The sequence below is a fragment of the Rutidosis leptorrhynchoides genome, chromosome 5 (genome assembly GCF_046630445.1).
Source record: "Rutidosis leptorrhynchoides isolate AG116_Rl617_1_P2 chromosome 5, CSIRO_AGI_Rlap_v1, whole genome shotgun sequence".
In the NCBI taxonomy this organism is placed as follows: domain Eukaryota; kingdom Viridiplantae; phylum Streptophyta; class Magnoliopsida; order Asterales; family Asteraceae; genus Rutidosis; species Rutidosis leptorrhynchoides.
The window spans coordinates 36,858,912-36,876,856 of NC_092337.1; positions in this window are offsets into that span (position 1 = coordinate 36,858,912).

Below are 17,945 nucleotides of genomic sequence, written 5' to 3' on the forward strand. Positions count from 1 at the left end.
GGAATATTTGATAATGCCAAAAACGAACATATATTTCATAGCATTATTCCTTAAGAAAGACAAGATTTTAGTTGGTATTGTTCGATTTACAAGCGATATTCGTTTAAATTTTAAAAAGAGAAGATAAAAAGCAGATTCGACAAATTGAAGACAAAAAGGTCCAAAGAGCTAAAAAGTACAAGATACAACTAAAAAGGTTCAAAATATTGATGAGGAACGTCTCAAAATGACAAGAGTACAAGTTACAAGACGCAAAGTACACGATATAAAATAATACGCGAAGACGTCCGAAAATCCGGAACCGGGACCTGAGCCAAGAAGAAACGCCCGACGCAACGGACCAAAAATATCTAGTCTACTATGCACAAGAATATAATATAATATATATATAATTATATATAATTATATATTATATATATTATTATTATTATATTACGTCGGCAAGAAGAAAACAAAGTAGTTGGCTGGATCCAGGGTGGCCATGCGACTCGCATGGCCAGAAGCACAAATCCATGCGAGTCGCATGGAGTGAGATTGCTGGTCAGGTCCTATATAAAGCCAGTTTTGTGCCGAGTTTTTAATCATCTTTTTTCTCTTCCTCTTCATACGTAAATATAATTATATTTATAATTTATATTTTAATTTTAATTATAATTCGAATAATAAGGGTATGTTAGCGAATGTTGTAAGGGTGTAAGTCGAAATTCTGTCCGTGTAACGCTACGCTATTTTTAATCATTGTAAGTTATGTTCAACCTTTTTACATTAATGTCTCGTAGCTAAGTTATTATTATGCTTATTTAAAACGAAGTAATCATGATGTTGGGCTAATTACTAAAATTGGGTAATTGGGCTTTGTACCATAATTGGGGTTTGGACAAAAGAACGACACTTGTGGAAACTAGACTATGGGCTATTAATGGGCTTTATATTTGTTTAACTAAATGAAAGTTTGTTAATGTTAATATAAAGATTTACAATTGGGCGTCCCTATAAATTACCATATACACTCGATCGGACACGATGGGCGGGGTATTTATATGTACGAATAATCGTTCATTTAACCGGACACGGGAATGGATTAATAGCCACTAGAATAATCAAAACAGGGGTGAAATTACATTCAAGGGTAATTGGTGTAATTGTTAACAAAGTAGTAAAACCTTGGTTTACACGCAGTCGATAACCTGGTGTATTCATTAAACAAAGTATTAAAACCTTGTTACAAATTCGAATCCCCAATTAGTTGGAATATTTAACTTCGGGTATAATAATAATTTGTCAAGGACACTTGCAATTTATATTTATGACTGATGGACTGTTATGGACAAAAACCAGACGGACATATTGAATAATCCAGGACAAAGGACAATTAACCCAAGGGCATAAAACTAAAATCAACACGTCAAACATCATGATTACGGAAGTTTAAATAAGCATAATTCTTTTATATCATATTTAATTTCCTTTATTTTATATTTAATTGCACTTCTAATTATCGCACTTTTATTGTTATTTAATCGCACTTTTAATTATCGTACTTTTAATTATCGCAATTTAATTTTATCGCATTTTTATTATTCGCAATTTCATTATCGTTATTTACTTTACGCTTTAATTTAAAGTCTTGTATTTATTTTATATTTTACAGTAGGTTTTAACTGCGACTAAAGTTTTAAAATCGACAAACCGGTCATTAAACGGTAAAAACCCCCCTTTATAATAATAATATCACTTATATATATATTTGTATTTTTATAAAAGTAAACTAATATAGCGTTGAGCTTTGTTTAAAGATTTCCCTGTGGAACGAACCGGACTTACTAAAAACTACACTACTGTACGATTAGGTACACTGCCTATAAGTGTTGTAGCAAGGTTTAAGTATATCCATTCTATAAATAAATAAATATCTTGTGTAAAATTGTATCGTATTTAATAGTTTTTCCTAGTAAAATAATAACTATTTTATATACACCTCGTTCGACATTAGAAACCTTTGTTACTTACAGTAGGTTATCATTCTAATTCAAGGTAATATTCATATTCAAACTTTGATTCGATTTCTATAACTATAACTATCTTAATTCGAGTGGTAAACTTACTTGAACTTGTTTTCGTGTCATGATTCTACTTCAAGAACTTTCAAGCCATCCAAGATCCTTTGAAGCTCTAGATCATTTCTTGTCATTTCCAGTAGGTTTACCTACTATACTTGAGGTAGTGATGATGTTCATAACATCATTTGTGTGACGACCCGGAAAATTTTGACTAATTTTAAACCAAACTCTCGATACGATTTAATATCTTTAACAAGATAAGTGAAGTCTGTTAGGTTGAGTCTCAAAATTTTTGAACTATTTCATATATGCAATTGATCTTCGACCATTCCAGACGATTCACGAATAACTATTTGTAAATAGATACATATATAATTAAATATGTATATATATATATATATATATATATTTACTTTAATTTGAAATAATATACTATTTAATTGTTAGAACTAAATATATAAAATAATATAAGATGTAATGAGAAATATTATGATATATATATATATATATATACATACATATAGTATATATTGAAAATATGATTTCGAGCTTAAATAGTAAACGACAGTAAAACTCGGTTGGCATTTCGCCAGTGTTCATATAGTTCTAATACGTGTTTAAGAAGACTGAAAATAAAAATTGAACTGTAAATTGATTACGAAGATTTTAGGTTTGATAAAAATATTTTTACCTTTTTAAGTTTAAATATTAGTACTCCGTATATATTAATTGGAACAGAAAATAAATATTTATCGAACATTTTTGATCAGGTTTCAAACACTTAATGACCGAAATAATTAAGTGAACTTGGCTTTAAAATTTGGGATTTTTCTGAAATAAATTTATCCGTAACTGTTTAGCAAGGGACACGATATAATATCTGTGGTAAGTGTCGGCAGAAGAGTAATCGTTAAAATATCTGTGATTTTAAATTATCACTTTAAGAATACTGTGTTTGTGTTTTTCTTAACCAACCTCACCATTCCTATCTTATATATGCATACATATACACATGTACGAGAGATAAAAACCACCATCATCATTTATCACCATGTTCACTCATCTACATCACCATTACCAAATTGCGAGACGTTGTTGTTTTACTCATGTTCTTCGATCACTAAAACAATAGTAAACAAGCACTACCACCACAATGTACCACTTTGTAACTCCATCAAACCACCTAAACCTACGTAATCATCATCATTGTTTCCTTTTCTGTTTAGTAAACGAGAATCACCATCCATTATCTATCTCTTTATGTTTCAACAATCAACACGACTATTTTCCTTCATTGATTCCACTTCCTGACCGAGGGTAATCCTATACCCATCACCACCTTGGTCTCGCCATCCTTGAATCACCACGCTTTCCTTAAACCGACACCACTTCACCACTTCATTCACCACCCAACAACACCATAAATCACCATAGCCCGTCTCTCTCCTCTTCTCTCTCTCAATCGTTACTTTCTGTTTCAGCTGCAAAAGAACCACAGTGGTGATTAAACAATGAAGATGATGATATTATCACTGCTACGATGGCCTGATGTTACCTGCTGCTGTCCGGCTAAATCACCATGAATAATCTCCAACCGTGAACTGCTGCTGTAATGAAAGGACCCGTTCATATACATTATAAACGATTCACAATAGTTGATTACATCGCGAGGTATTTGACCTCTATATGATACATTTTACAAACATTGCATTCGTTTTTAAAAGACAAACTTTCTTTACAACGAAAGTTGACGGCATGCATACCATTTCATAATACATCCAACTATAATTGGCTTAATAATAATCTTGATGAACTCAATGACTCGAATGCAACGTCTTTCAAAATATGCCATGAATGACTCCAAGTAATATCCTTAAAATGAGCTAATGCACAGCGGAAGATTTCTTTAATACCTGAGAATAAACATACTTTAAAGTGTCAACCAAAAGGTTGGTGAGTTCATTAGTTTATAATAATCCATCATTTCCGTAATAGTAATAGACCACAAGATTTCAGTTTCTATAAATATCCGTACACTCGCAAGTGTATAAAAGTATTCTATAAGTTGTAGGCACCCGGTAACAAGCTTTAACGTTCATGTTTTACCCTCTGAAGTACACCAGATCAGGTGTGTTTAAAATAACCTCGAAGTACTAAAGCATCCCATAGTCAGGATGGGGTTTGTCAGACCCAATAGATCTATCTTTAGGATTCGCGCCTACCGTACATAGACAAGTAGTTTAATGTTACCAAGCTAAGGGTATATTTCTGGTTTAAACCCACATAGAATTAGTTTTAGTACTTGTGTCTATTTCGTAAAACATTTATAAATCAGCGCATGTATTCTCAGCCCAAAAATATATATAAAAAGGGAGCAAATGAAACTCACAATACTGTATTTTGTAGCAATTATGTATATGACGGCACTGAACAAGTGCAGAGTTTGTCTCGGATTCACGAACCTATATTAAATATATATATTTATATGTTGGTCAATATCTGTCTAACAATTTAGGTCAAGTCGTAGTGTATCACAATCCTAATGCTCGAGACCGACATGCAAAAGTCAACAAAAGTCAACTTGACCCAAAATGACTTTCAAAATCTATACATGTTTAGTATATAACTTATATATAGTAGTTTTATATATTTAAATATATTTATCAGATCTTATTATACTAAATAATACAAGTCATTTATTAATAAATAAAAATTTATATTAAAATTCATATATGATAAAAATATACTTTTATATATCTCAAGTAATAAAATTTATAAAATTCACTTAATATCATAAAAATATAGTGGTATGTATTATTAATGTAATTACATTACGTGTGGTAAAAATATCTTTGTACGCATATTTATTTGATAAAATAATATTGATAATAATAATAATGATAAAAATAATAAAATGATAGTTTCAATAAAAATATTAATTTTTAGTAATAAAGATAATTTTAGTAATAACATCAACTGATAACAGTTATAATAATCGTTTTAATAATAATATTAAAATTAATGATAATTCAGTTGACCATATCTTTTAATCCGTTCATCGAAACCACACGATTTCTAAATGAAAAGTTATTAATTTTTTTTTTCTTCAGCTTTTCAACGACATGCATATCATATAACTTATCTCAGTAGCATATGTATCAAATTCGTGATTTATCATAAACTATTTAACGACGAAACTAAGCATACAAACATGCATAATCATATATACTCGAGCACTAGTCAGGGATACACTATTAATATATAAAAGATAAGATATGAATGCTCACGTATCAATATTGTGATTCAATATTGCAGGAAAGTACGTAGACGCAACGAAAATGATAAACGTTAGGTTGACCTCACGAGCAATACCCTCGATCAATACCCATAACCTTCATAGCTATAATCCATAATTTCCTTAGCTATATCCCATTTGAAAACTTATTTTGAAATCGTCTGAATATAACTCCGTCGTAGTATTTTATGTATACTAATAATATCTTGAAATAGTACTAAGTAAATATATATATATGTAATTCGATTGAGAGAGTTTAGAGAAATATATTTTCAAGTTTCTATGAAATAATGAAACCTATTGAATTCTATTTATAATAGATTTTTGAATTATTAAAGTGAATTATTAAAGTATGAATTATTAAAGTGAATTATTAAAGTATGAATTATTAAAGTGAATTATTAAAGTATGAATTATTAAAGTGAATTATTAAAGTATGAATTATTAAAGTGAATTATTAAAGTATGAATTATTAAAGTGAATTATTAAAGTATGAATTATTAAAGTAAAAGTAAAGTAAAGGTAAAGTTAAAGTATAGTAAAAGTATAAAACTATGTACGTATAATACGCGTATAAAAATATATAATATTAATTTAAATCGTTATATATATTTAATAAAATAAAATATAAATATCGTTATCTTTATCATACTGGTTAAGTAATGAGTTGTCAAAAAGAATAGATTTCTTAAATCACAGTGGACCTCATAACATAGGCCCGTAATCATATCATAATGTATCTGATAATTCAATCATTTGATATTATCTCTTAAATCTGTCGATAAATATATCGAAACAAATATGTTCATGTAAAGTATCATATATCTAATACTTTGTTAATGTTTTCAGTTAATATTATATATTATATATACATATCTATATACACATAATTGTTCGTGAATCGTCAAACACGGTCAAAGGGTAATTGATTACATGAATGTAGTTCCAAACTTTTTAAGATTCAACATTACAAATTCTGCTTATCGTGTCGGAAACATATAAAGGTTAAGTTTAAATTTGGTCGGAAATTTCCGGGTCGTTACAGTACCTACCCGTTAAAGAAATTTCGTCCCGAAATTTGATCGAGGTCGTCATGGCTAACTATAAAAATGTTTTCATGATGAATATGAGTTGATAAATAGAGTTTTATCATCATTGAGTAATATAGATAAAATAATTTGATTACGCGAAGAGTATAAGTGAAGCTATCGCAAGAGAGTGAAATGAGTAAACGTATATTCGTTTTAACCGATGACGTAGTTATGATTGATTTTCGGAATTCATGGGATTTAAAGAAAATCTTTGCAATAAGATTTGGTTCTTCGGCGATTAAGGAAATCAGGATCTTCTTTGATTAAATGCGATAATCTGTCTCGATTTCTCTGTCTGATATTTTACTATAATTCCACCCCCTTCGTTTCTTCATTTCCACATCTCACACCTTCTAGTCTTTCTCCCCAATTCATACTTTAAAGCATTCGTTAATATGCTTCATCCAGTATTGATTCTTGATATACTCTTAACTTTCATATATGTCATTCTTCTTTTTCATCTACCACCGGAGGAAGTTATTTTCTTCTACCATTACCTTGGGGTTATTGTGTTTTTCATTCTCCCGTGTCTTTATATTGCTATACGCATTGATATACAAGGTTTGTAATTTCGGGGTTGTTATCGGGCTTTATATTCTCCATTATATTTCGGAGCTTCATGCTTTCGTTTTCTCTTTCCGACCTTAAGTCAAGCGGATAATGGTCCAGAATTCGTAGATATGAATTTTTGGATGAACATAGTTAATATTCCAAGAAGAAAATCGTAATGGCACGATCTTGATTTGGCAAATTACCAGAATATCTGAAAATATAGAGCTATCAAGATGATATGTTCTTAATATGTTTGGAAATTGGGTAGAATGTAAGAGTCGTGTAAACAGTACATGATGACAGTATGTTCTGTGAATCATCACGTTCCATTAGAAACTCAGCATGACTTACTGTAATATAATCACGTTGATCAAGTGTCATTATATTATACTAATTCATGCTTCAGTTCCCAACACTACTTCAAAAACATTTCTATTTTAAATTCAAATTTTTTTTTTTTAGAATTTAGAAACAAACACAGTTTCTTTTTATGTTGTAACGCAGATATTGCGAAGAGATAAAAGATTTCAGATAAGAATAGTTGTGAAAATATCTTCAGGAATATCGAAGATATTATAATAAAAGATACGATAATATGGATGATGAAGAAGATTTGTCTGTGAAGGTTTAGAATAAGAAGTAAGTTGTTTGCTAACGATTTCAGTAGACACTGAATCATTTAGATCCTTTGAAGGCAGGTTTAGTCTTTGTGATTTGTCCACAGCCTCCTTCATGGTATGCTCAATCCGTTTTCCAGTTTCAAACCTTCTCTTTTTCTCAACTTTACCACCATACTATTCTTTATCATCAAACTTTTGACGGTTAAAGTTGTTTACAGTTTTTGCTGCTTCATCAGCATTTTTCCAATTTCGGAGAACTAGTTCATGGTTTGGGATGTTTTTCAGAAAATTCACATTCGAAGTATGTAAGTCTAGGAGATAGACGTTATATGTATAACTTTTGACGTAAAATTGTCGCGAAATTCAAAATACTGATTGCTAATTCCCAGTAGTTGGTGTGACAATTATTGTTACAGGATGTAGGTGAGTACATGATGGGGTTTTAATGAATAAATATAGTGGCTTTTCGGAGAGGCTTAAGTCGAAGGTTAATGAAGTTGTTGATAAGTTTACTGCTAATGTGGCGAGATATGAAAGGTTCTCCGGTAACAATGATGAAGGGGTAATTGTTATAATAAGGTTTATTCGTATAAACAAATGAAGGTGATTTGCTGGAGCTGTGACAAAACTGTCTATTTTGGAAAGAGATTGAAAAATTATATTTGGTAATAAATATCAAAGGATCTGACATGGATACGTGTTAAACTATAACTTTGGTTTCGAGAGCTTTTCAGATGCATGACAGTGGGTAATATGTGGTTGGATCATCATCTCGCATGTCTTTAGGAATTTCGAAGTGTTTGAACACATATTGTAATTGTTAATATACATATGATGTTCTAAGATTTTGAATGATATAAATATTTTTGTGAGTTCCATGAATAGAAATGAGGTTCTAGGACAGTTTTGAAATCAAAGTATAGTTTTAAAAGATGTAGGAATCTAAGAGTGACGATTTCGGTTATATCTTGAATCGAATTATGAGATTTCAAAATCATAATATGTAATTAGATTTTGAATGAGTATGGTTGTTTTGATTTTTATAAAAGAATGTATATTGTTGTGAAAGTAGGGAGTATAATGGATGATTTGCTGAATCAGATTCGAAGAATGTAACATAATAATTGTGAATTTATATATCTCTCGGGTATTACCTACCCGTTAAAAAAAATTCACAATTAATATTTTGTACAAAAGAATTTTATTACAGTCTTTATGGAAATATATATGTGTATATTTCTTCAGATGTAATATTGATTTAATGAGTTGATATTAAATTAAACTCATTTGATTTATGGTTAAGGCGAGGATAGATAATGTCTAAACTTTAGAAATTACATAATCGCCGTAGAATGTTTCCCCAATGAAGTTATGAATCAATACTTCATCGTTGTGGTATTCCTTGGTATCTACATGGCGTATGATGTCGATGCTCGTGGGACAGATTGTGAAGTTGAGGTTTGCGATGCGGTTGTTGTTGATGGCGGTACTGGTTATGCTGTTGGTGCTGCTGCTGGTGTTTGTAATCTTTGCACCATATTCTCCAAAGCCACTACCCGAGCGCGAAGCTCGTTGACTTCTTCTATTACACCGGGGTAATTGTCGGTTCGGGCGAGCGGATAAATAAGATCTAGAATTTGGTGTAGTATACAATCATGACGAGATACTCTGGAAATGAGAGAGAAAATGGTGTTTCGGACAGGTTCGCCGGTAAGTGCTTCAGGTTCATTGCCAAGAGGGCAATGTGGTGGATGAAAGGGATCGCCTTCTTCTTGTCTCCAATGGTTAAGTAGATTACGAACCCATCCCCAATTCATCCAGAATAGATGATGGCTAATTGGTTGATTCATTCCGGTCACGCTGCTTTCGGAGCTCATGTGGAAATCCATATCGGCATAGCTGTCGGAATCCGAGGAACTCGAACTGGTTGAGGGATCCATCTTGTATGGTCAGGGAAAGAATTTTTTTGGTATGAAATAGATTGTAGAATTTAGATTTGGTATTCTTCAATACATAATTTACATATGTATATATAATACCAAAATCCCATAAATTACGGAGGAATCTTTGAAAGATGTCAGTCAAAGTTCACAGTAACAGATATGCTAAGATAAGAATTCGTCTATACACTATTATGAAATAAATGTAGGAAAACGCGTCTAGACTTAAGAATGATAAGCAGGTAATTTCCTAAGGATGGTAAGTAGATGATTTCCGACTAAAAATGATAAGCAAAAATTTTGACATGCAAACACGGTCGAAGTCCAGACTCACTAATGCATCTTAACAACTATCAGTTAGACACACTAATGCAAGACCTGGTTCGCTAAGACCACCGCTCTGATACCAACTGAAAGGACCCGTTCATATACATTATAAACGATTCACAATAGTTGATTACATCGCGAGGTATTTGACCTCTATATGATACATTTTACAAACATTGCATTCGTTTTTAAAAGACAAACTTTCTTTACAACGAAAGTTGACGGCATGCACACCATTTCATAATACATCCAACTATAATTGGCTTAATAATAATCTTGATGAACTCAATGACTCGAATGCAACGTCTTTCAAAATATGCCATGAATGACTCCAAGTAATATCCTTAAAATGAGCTAATGCACAGCGGAAGATTTCTTTAATACCTGAGAATAAACATACTTTAAAGTGTCAACCAAAAGGTTGGTGAGTTCATTAGTTTATAATAATCCATCATTTCCGTAATAGTAATAGACCACAAGATTTCAGTTTCTATAAATATCCGTACACTCGCAAGTGTATAAAAGTATTCTATAAGTTGTAGGCACCCGGTAACAAGCTTTAACGTTCATGTTTTACCCTCTGAAGTACACCAGATCAGGTGTGTTTAAAATAACCTCGAAGTACTAAAGCATCCCATAGTCAGGATGGGGTTTGTCAGACCCAATAGATCTATCTTTAGGATTCGCGCCTACCGTACATAGACAAGTAGTTTAATGTTACCAAGCTAAGGGTATATTTCTGGTTTAAACCCACATAGAATTAGTTTTAGTACTTGTGTCTATTTCGTAAAACATTTATAAATCAGCGCATGTATTCTCAGCCCAAAAATATATATAAAAAGGGAGCAAATGAAACTCACAATACTGTATTTTGTAGCAATTATGTATATGACGGCACTGAACAAGTGCAGAGTTTGTCTCGGATTCACGAACCTATATTAAATATATATATTTATATGTTGGTCAATATCTGTCTAACAATTTAGGTCAAGTCGTAGTGTATCACAATCCTAATGCTCGAGACCGACATGCAAAAGTCAACAAAAGTCAACTTGACCCAAAATGACTTTCAAAATCTATACATGTTTAGTATATAACTTATATATAGTAGTTTTATATATTTAAATATATTTATCAGATCTTATTATACTAAATAATACAAGTCATTTATTAATAAATAAAAATTTATATTAAAATTCATATATGATAAAAATATACTTTTATATATCTCAAGTAATAAAATTTATAAAATTCACTTAATATCATAAAAATATAGTGGTATGTATTATTAATGTAATTACATTACGTGTGGTAAAAATATCTTTGTACGCATATTTATTTGATAAAATAATATTGATAATAATAATAATGATAAAAATAATAAAATGATAGTTTCAATAAAAATATTAATTTTTAGTAATAAAGATAATTTTAGTAATAACATCAACTGATAACAGTTATAATAATCGTTTTAATAATAATATTAAAATTAATGATAATTCAGTTGACCATATCTTTTAATCCGTTCATCGAAACCACACGATTTCTAAATGAAAAGTTATTAATTTTTTTTTCTTCAGCTTTTCAACGACATGCATATCATATAACTTATCTCAGTAGCATATGTATCAAATTCGTGATTTATCATAAACTATTTAACGACGAAACTAAGCATACAAACATGCATAATCATATATACTCGAGCACTAGTCAGGGATACACTATTAATATATAAAAGATAAGATATGAATGCTCACGTATCAATATTGTGATTCAATATTGCAGGAAAGTACGTAGACGCAACGAAAATGATAAACGTTAGGTTGACCTCACGAGCAATACCCTCGATCAATACCCATAACCTTCATAGCTATAATCCATAATTTCCTTAGCTATATCCCATTTGAAAACTTATTTTGAAATCGTCTGAATATAACTCCGTCGTAGTATTTTATGTATACTAATAATATCTTGAAATAGTACTAAGTAAATATATATATATGTAATTCGATTGAGAGAGTTTAGAGAAATATATTTTCAAGTTTCTATGAAATAATGAAACCTATTGAATTCTATTTATAATAGATTTTTGAATTATTAAAGTGAATTATTACAGTATGAATTATTAAAGTGAATTATTAAAGTATGAATTATTAAAGTGAATTATTAAAGTATGAATTATTAAAGTGAATTATTAAAGTATGAATTATTAAAGTGAATTATTAAAGTATGAATTATTAAAGTTAAAGTAAAGTAAAAGTAAAGTAAAGGTAAAGTTAAAGTATAGTAAAAGTATAAAACTATGTACGTATAATACGCGTATAAAAATATATAATATTAATTTAAATCGTTATATATATTTAATAAAATAAAATATAAATATCGTTATCTTTATCATACTGGTTAAGTAATGAGTTGTCAAAAAGAATAGATTTCTTAAATCACAGTGGACCTCATAACATAGGCCCGTAATCATATCATAATGTATCTGATAATTCAATCATTTGATATTATCTCTTAATTCTGTCGATAAATATATCGAAACAAATATGTTCATGTAAAGTATCATATATCTAATACTTTGTTAATGTTTTCAGTTAATATTATATATTATATATACATATCTATATACACATAATTGTTCGTGAATCGTCAAACACGGTCAAAGGGTAATTGATTACATGAATGTAGTTCCAAACTTTTTAAGATTCAACATTACAAATTCTGCTTATCGTGTCGGAAACATATAAAGGTTAAGTTTAAATTTGGTCGGAAATTTCCGGGTCGTTACATGTAACGTAATTCTTTTTATTTTCTTTTGTCGATTAACACTAGCAAACATCCTCACTTGTAGTTTGTTTTCCCAAACAATTATTAAATCACAATATTGAGTTTACTACCAATTAATTAATACCCACAGTCCACCTATTCTATTACATGCAGACCAATGAATTTAAAAAGTGATTTGCATCATGGCCTACATTTTTGGATGTTGTTGAATTTTTGTTTTCTGTTTCGTGGTGGACCGAAGGGAAAGACAAAGAAACCCACCCAATTTCTTTTATATTTGTAAGAATTAAATAAAACAAGCCTTTTAACTTATTAATAATTAGGTTAGGCCGAGAAGTTGTTAACGATAATTGATGGGGACGGATATATGATGATAATGAATGATGATAAGAGATGATTATGGTGATGGTACTCGATGATATAGATGACGATGATGATTCAAATAATAGTGAAGATGGTGATATTATGAACGGTGTCACGAAAAAGAAGATATGTTGATAATTATACTTTGATGATGAAAAAGGAAGTAATAAGATGATGAAACTTTGATCTTTCGTTAGGATTTAGAATTTTAGATGTTGATAACTAGGATGATTTGATGATGATAATTAAAATGATGATAAGGATGAAGTACAGTTTAAACATATTATATTTATGATCAAACAAGCTAAAACAGAAACAAATGAATGGTCCATTGGTTGAGGGTGTGTTTATTGAGCTAAAGGTCGCGGGTTCGAGCCCGGACTGTGGCATTTTTTTTTAGAATAAGAGGAAGAAGAAGAACTGACGAACAGAAGGTTTATATGGTTTTAATCAGGGATTATTTCATAAAGATATGATGCAGAGCGTTGGTTAAGAGTATGAGTGTTTAAGCGAAGGGTCCCAGGTTCGATCCCAGGCGGTGATTTTTTTTTTAGAAAGCTTATTTAACCATTAAAAGGTAGTATTTCAATTTATTATTATTATTATTATTATTATTATTATTATTATTATTATTATTATTATTATTATTATTATTATTATTATTATTACTAAACTAACACTAAATATTAAAAATTATGATTATTATTATTAGTATCATTAGTATTAATAGGATTAGCAAGATTATTATTATTATTATTATTATTATTATTATTATTATTATTATTACTAAACTAACACTAAATATTAAAAATTATGATTATTATTATTAGTATCATTAGTATTAATAGGATTAGCAAGATTATATATTTTTTTATTGTTATTATTATTATTATTATTAATATCATAAGTATTAGTATTATTATCATTATAGTATTAATATAAATATCAGTACCATTATTATTATTATTAGTAAAATTATTATTTTATAGTTATTATTATTAAAATTAACATTTTTATTAAAAGTATCATTTTTATTAAAGTTATAAGCATAAAAATAAAGATTATATATATATATATATATATATATAAATATATATTTAATATACATAACTTAACTATATTAATATATCTATATATAAAATGAAAATATACATAACAAAACTTATTAATCTACTATATATATATAAATTACATCACTAAAAATAATATAACTGTTCGATTACAATTATGTGTATTAATATATATACAAATGATATAGGTTCGTGAATCCAAGGCCAACCTTGCATTGTTCAGTATCGTCGTATGAATATTTTTTACTACAAAATATTGTAGAGTGAGTTTCATTTGCTCTCTTTTTAAATGCTTTTGCAATATATATTTTTGGGACTGAGAATACATGCGCTGCTTTTATTAAAGCTTTACGTAATAGACACAAGTAATCGAAACTACATTCTATGGTTGGATTATCGAATCGAATATCACCCCTTTAGCTTGGTGGCCTAAGAATTAGGGAACAGACACCCTAATTGACGCGAATCCTAAAGGTAGATCTACGGGTACTAACACCCCCCATACTGGAAAATGGTACGCTTTAGTACTTCGAGTTTATATTATACAGATGGATTTCTGTTTTGGGGATATTCTATATGCATGATGTTAATGTCGGTTACCAGGTGTTCAATCCATATGAATGATTTTTAAACACTTGCGAGTGTATGATTATTGAATAAAGGAAATCTTGTGGTCTATTAAAATTATGGAAATGATTGATTACGATAAACTAATGAACTCACCAACCTTTTGGTTGACACTTGAAAGCATGTTTATTATCAGGTATGAAAGAAATCTTCCGCTGTGCATTTGCTCATTTTAGAGATATTACTTGGAGTCATTCATGACATATTTCAAAAGACGTTGCATTCGAGTCGTTAAGTTCATCAAGATTAATATTAAGTCAATTATAGTTGGATATATTATGAAATGGTATGCATGCCGTCAACTTTTGATGTAATGAAAGTTTGTCTTTTAAAAACGAATGCAATGTTTGTAAAATGTATCATATAGAGGGCAAGTACCTTGCGATGTAATCAACTATTGTGAATCGTTTATAATCGATATGAACGGGGCATTTCAATTTGATTCATATATATAAAACTATCTTATTCGAAGATTATAACTTGTAATCACTAGAACATAGTTTAGTTAATTCTAAACTTGTTCGCAAACAAAGTTAATCCTTCTAACTTAACTTTTAAAATCAACTAAACACATGTTCTATATCTATATGATATACTAACTTAATGAATTAAAACTTGGAAACACGATGAACACCGTAAAATCGGACATAGGCCGTCGTAGTAAAACCGGGGGCTGTTTGGGTTGGACAATTAAAAACTATGATAAACTTTGATTTAAAAGTTGTTCTTCTGGGAAAATGATATTTCATATGAACATGAAACTATATCCAAAAATCTTAGTTAAACTCAAAGTAGAAGTATGTTTTTCAAAATGGTCATCTAGACGTCGTTCTTTCGACTGAAATGACTACCTCTTACAAAAATGACTTGTAACATGTAACTCCGACTATAAACCATCACTTTTTCTATTTAGTTTCATAAACTTAAGTTCGATACGAAATCATAACACTTTGATTCACTCAAAACGGATTTAAAACGAAGAAGTTATGGATAAAACAAGATTGGATAAATTTGTTTGTTTTAGCTACGTGAAATTTTGTAACAAATTCATACTATCTATAACTTAACTAACTTTCTTGTATTATACATGTCTTGATAGACCATCGACACGTATATAATGTTTTAACATATCATATCGACGTCATCTATATATATTATTTGGAATAACCGTAAGGCACTCTATATCGCGGTAATGCTCGAGTTAGCATATAAAGGGTCGAGGTTGATTCTAAAATAATATATATATACTTTGAGTTGTGATCGAGTCTGAGACATGTATACACTGGGTCGTGGATTGATTCGAGAAAATATATTGATTTATGTATTACTAAATGTGGACTACTAATTGTGGACTACTAACGTTGGACTGCTAACTTATCAACTTAAATCATTAAAACGTAATAAAATATGATATGAATATATTTCTATCAAACTTTGATATATGTATATATTTTGTTATAGGTTTGTGAATCAACCCGTGGCCAAGTCTTATTTTCGACGATTTGAAAATCTGTGAAAGTGAGTTATAGTCTCACTTTTAAAATCTAATATTTTTGGGATGAGAATACATGCAGTTGTATAAAATGTTTTTACAAAATAGGCACAAGTAATGGAAACTATATTCTATGTTGAATTGCTATACCGGATATCGCCCTTGTTGAACTTGGTAACCCATGAATTAGTGTTTATTATAATTGCCACTAATTGACGCGAATCCTAAAGGTAGATCTACGGGCTTTGACAAGCCTCAGTCAGAGAATTTGAACTGCTTTAGTACTTCGATTTTTTCTCTACAGACGAGTGGTTCTGTTTTGGGGATATTCTAGATGCATTTTGTTAATGTCGGTTACCAGGTGTTCAAACATATGAATGATTTTTATACAGATGGTTGTTTATGAAGAATGAAATCTTGTGACCTATTATTACGATTTGATAAATATAGGTTAAACCTATAACTCACCAACATTTTTTGTTGACGTTTTAAGCATGTTTATTCTCAGGTGATTATTAAGAGCTTCCACTGTTGCATGCTAAATTAAGGACAAGAATTGAAGTCAGCATGCTTGTAACATATTGTTTAAAAACTGCATTCGGAGATTTAAATCGACGTGTAATATTATTGTAAACCATTATGTAATGGTCGTATGTAAAACGTTATATTTTAGATTATCATTACTTGATAATCTACGTTATGCTTTTAAACCTTTATCGATAAAATAAAGGTTATGGTTTGTTTTTAAAATCGAATGCAGTCTTTGAAAAACGTCTCATATAGAGGTCAAAACCTCACAACGAAATCAATTAATATGAAACATTTATAATCGATATGAACGGGACATTTCAGCGATCCCGTGCGAAAGAATGATTGAATCTTCAAATTAGGAGTTCCAGGAGCTGCTGTAGAAAAAAATTCATTGCGGATTCGTTAACCCTTGGATCGACTTGATTTTTTGGTGTGGATAGAAGACTGACTGATCTACACTTGGTAAAAATCTGAGGGTGATCTGACCGTTGGATCTTGAAATATGATTTTTCGAATGTGGGCAGTTTTCAAAGTGAACTTTTTCGGGTTTGATGACGCTAGCGCGAGATGGTTTTGTCTCGGTATCTTCAAGCGATACGAGCTATGTTTTCGAAGATGTGGGTTTGTTATAGGAGCTCAGTAGGGTGTGCTTTAACTCATATTTGGGCGGTGTTGTAACGGACAAGATCAGGAGCGGACCAAAGAAGGGGCAGGGTGGGGCGGCCGCCCTCAGTGGATTTCCAATTTTTAGCGCAAAGTTTTCGATTTTTCCCACTGTGGAATTTTTTTTTGCCTCAAACCCTTAAAATTTTGCCCAAAAATCTTCGTATTTTGCTCAAAAAACTTCATAATTTTGCTCAAAAAACTATATATTTTGCCCAAAACCCCCATATTTTGCCCAAAAAACCTCCATATTTTGCAAAAAAAAATCCCTACGTTTTAAAAAAAAAAATACTTCCCCGGTGAAAATATTTTCTGGCTCCGCCACTGGACAAGATGCATCGGGTTGATAGTCGATAGTGGGAGTATCAGGGAAGTTTGTTGCTTACGGGTTTAAAAACGGGATGACCAATGGTGTTTTGTTAATATTCCAGTGATTCGGAATATGCCGGCGGATTAAAGTTCCTAGTCACTAAGGAAATTGATTGTCGAAGGATGTCGGATAGAACTCGTTCGATGGTTGCTCG